This window comes from Rhagoletis zephyria, unplaced genomic scaffold (assembly GCF_001687245.7).
Source record: "Rhagoletis zephyria isolate East Lansing unplaced genomic scaffold, Rhagoletis_zephyria_1.1 Rzeph_scaffold_00536, whole genome shotgun sequence".
Lineage (NCBI taxonomy): Eukaryota > Metazoa > Arthropoda > Insecta > Diptera > Tephritidae > Rhagoletis > Rhagoletis zephyria.
In genome coordinates, this window is record NW_016157620.1 from 12,415 (window position 1) to 15,608 (window position 3,194).

Below are 3,194 nucleotides of genomic sequence, written 5' to 3' on the forward strand. Positions count from 1 at the left end.
TGACAAAGCCGTCTCGTTAATGCACAAGAATACGTGTATGGCGTTAACCTCAAGCGTTGAAAAGCTTCCGTGTTATTAAAAACCAAAAAAGAGAATTGATATTTTCACTGTGATCCACATCGAATGTAAACATATGAACACATCGATTGTCCGCTGCAATAACGGCATAACTCAAAATTTCATGTTTTGGAGTTATATAGTGGATTGGGTTTATAAATGCCCATATTTTTCTGTGGCAAGTCGACATATGCTTCGTGGTCAACATTCTGACAGCGGCGCAGTTTTTCTATTTGTCACAAAACCGACAATGTTTTTTTTTGTAGTCACACGATCTCTACAATATAGCGAATTTCTATTAACCCGTAATGGTCATATGGGGTCCAGTGGGCCCGTATGACCATACTGTGGCAAAATCGAATATTTAGCAAATAAGTTTTTTATGTGTTAAATTATTATTAGTGGCATCGATTTGTATTTCAATATACTAATGCTAGACGCGATTAATGTAATATATTTATTTAAAAAGTACTTATTTTTTATTAAAATAAGTTAAGTTAAGTTAGTTATAACTAATTTAGCGTACAGAAAACCGATTTTCCTTTTATATAGTTTATCCTTAGGTTGTACGAGCCTTACGAAATTGGTATTCAAAAAGAATACATATATTATTTTCAAAGTTTATCAAAACGTTGTGTTCTTTCTTTATGTATAGCATTTCAGCAACAGAATGGAAAGTTTCTTCGTGAAAAAAGTCTATAAATCCAAATTTTTTTAAATCCGTTTATCCACAGTGTTACAGTGTAAAAGTTGGCAAAAATCCTATCAGATATCAAAGATAAATACATAAAGTAGAACGTCCGTGGTATCTTTTATTGGCTTGGCGCTCATGGGACCCTGTGTGACCATTACGCTATTTTTTGGAGGTATCACCATTAGGGGTTATAAAACTTGTAAAAAAAATTGTCGTAATTGGGATAAAGAAAAAGATGTTTGCATACACAAGATTTGGATAAGATTTGCACTTAATTTTGGGCAAATTACCAATTGTGTGACACTGGCTTTATGAATTTTTTTCGTTTTGTGTCGTTGTTCTGCAATACCAGTTATTTTCGTTTAACTACTTAGGAGGTGTGACTTATTTCGTATTTTTTCTGCCCAATCCCAACTACATCTTTCGCTACATAATAACTGCAAATAATGCGACATATTATTGCAAAATTACGAAACACAAAATCTTTTATTGAAAAATATTAAATTTCGAGTTGTGTTGTTCTTGAAGCGGATCATCGATATATGTGTACATACATACATAAAAATATATGAGTGTGTGTCCATGAACATCACGTTTTTTGGTTATTCAATAAATTTCTTTGTGTTTTACTTTTGTTTGTATTGAAATGGAAGTGGCAATCTCGAGTTCATTGTACGGCCAGTTGTTAGCTGTGCGTTCAACACTGTCGGACTGTTGACAGAATATTGTTTATTGTTTGCCATAAGCATTTACCGTTGATAAGCGATTTATGTAGCAGATTGACGGCTATGGCCGACGGCAAGTGTCCCAACCGCAAATTTGCGAATAGGAGCAGTGACGGGCAAACTTATATTCACTAAATACTAATTGCAAATGCACTTAAGTGCTTACGTTGTAGTAAATAATCAAGTACTGTGTACTTAAGCATTTACGTTGTCACTAAATACCAAGTATGATAGTATTTACAAGCAATAAGTGAGCTAAGTACTTTCGATAAATGTACCTATGTCTTGTAGTTAAATATTTTCGTAGCACTAAATACTAAGTTCAAAAGTACTTAGTTACTTACATACATATGTAGTATGTATATCTAACAAAATACGGAAAAAAGTACTAAGTATTTTTGGCTCCACTAAATACTGAATCCAATAGTACATACTTAGTATTTATAGTATTCTGACTCAGCAGCCATCTACACTAATGGCTTCCAGCTGCATCTGAAGGTGGGGTATATGTACTCGCAAAGTCTCACTTAGCCTTAGTTTTCATCTGCCAGATGTCTGTAGCGTTTTTCACGCTGAACTAACAGCAATCAACGAAGCTGTAAGATGACTGATCGATTGTCTTATTAATCTGCATGCGGTAGCTATCTTTTCTTATCTTTCCGGGCGGCTATTAAAGCACTTAATTCGAAAATTGGCATGGAATGTAGACGTACTTTAAATGAGCTGCAAAGGTGTTACGTCATTAATGTACAGATCCTAATCCAGGCGTTCCGCTATCTTCCTGCAAACTCTAGCTGGAGAATAACTTTATCGAACATGCAAATTAAAGATAGTCTACGGAGCCTACGTGCAGGATAGAAAGACATATCTGGCCTACGTTGGATAAGCGTAAATCTCGGGCTCTCCTCCGCTTGGAGCCACCACTGCTGCGCCATGAGCGGATGAGGGTAGCCAAGATAACCGAACCCTACCAAAATCATGAAATAATCCCGAAACACGGAAAAGTTCCGGAAAATCAAGAAAAATATAACACGAAGAGTCCTAGAAAGTCCTCAAAAAGATATCGCCAAAAATGTTCAAATTTACAAAAAAAAAAAAATCTCGAAAAGTAAAAAACGAAAAACTACGAAGAAAATCTGTAGAAAATCTAGAAAAGTTTTTGAAATATTGAAAAATCCCGAAAATCACCAAGTATTTCATTATATTGTTAATTCCCAAATAAAAAAAAAAAAAATCACAGATTATCGATGAATACTCAAGTATGTATTTAAATACTTCAATGTTATTTATTTTAGTATACAGCAACCCTTAAATATCTACGTTTTGTTTTACATTATCTAGTATTTAGGCATCACTAAATACTAAATACATAAGTATGCCCATCACTGCACAAGATATGTGTGTAATTTCTTTTTTGTTTTTAGGTCTCAGCTTCACAGTACATATTTACCGTTAAAACAATTTCTTCATTTCATGACTTAGTTCACAGTTCGTAGCCCGACGTGTATCATCTTTCACCAGTGACATGGCGTAGTTGTACATACGCCATACATATATTTATATGTATGTTAAATTAAAATTTACCGTTAAAAAAATATATATATTTTTTTTTTTTTTTATAATATTACTGCGTTAATGTTTGCAGCATTTTAATTGTCTATATTTTTCGTTCTTTCTTCCATTCATCTATCCAAGTGTTGGACACATGTGTGAAAAAA